This window comes from Penaeus monodon, chromosome 29 (genome assembly GCF_015228065.2).
Source record: "Penaeus monodon isolate SGIC_2016 chromosome 29, NSTDA_Pmon_1, whole genome shotgun sequence".
NCBI classification, from domain to species: Eukaryota; Metazoa; Arthropoda; class Malacostraca; order Decapoda; family Penaeidae; genus Penaeus; species Penaeus monodon.
The window spans coordinates 1,571,134-1,571,482 of NC_051414.1; positions in this window are offsets into that span (position 1 = coordinate 1,571,134).

Below are 349 nucleotides of genomic sequence, written 5' to 3' on the forward strand. Positions count from 1 at the left end.
ATCTAATTAATATTAGTGTTCGTGAATGGAAGTCTTAAGCACATGAATATCCAAAGCACGATAATCCTGAAGACGTTCAACTCTAAACGAACAAATATAACCGATTTCTTTCCTGTGAGATTTTCACTTTCTCAAACAGCCGACGCTCGACCTCTGGATTTTTGGCCGGATGCGGTGTCGTCAGCGACCCCACGCTTTTTAAAAACGGAATTAAAGGCCATGGAAAGTGAAGGGGGAAAATGGCACTTTCGGAAAGGCTGGGCATACCTGGGCACTGCCATATATACCTGGCGCTGCTGAGGGTCTCATAGCATTCCACCGAGTGATCCAGTTACTAAAAAGGTGCTTG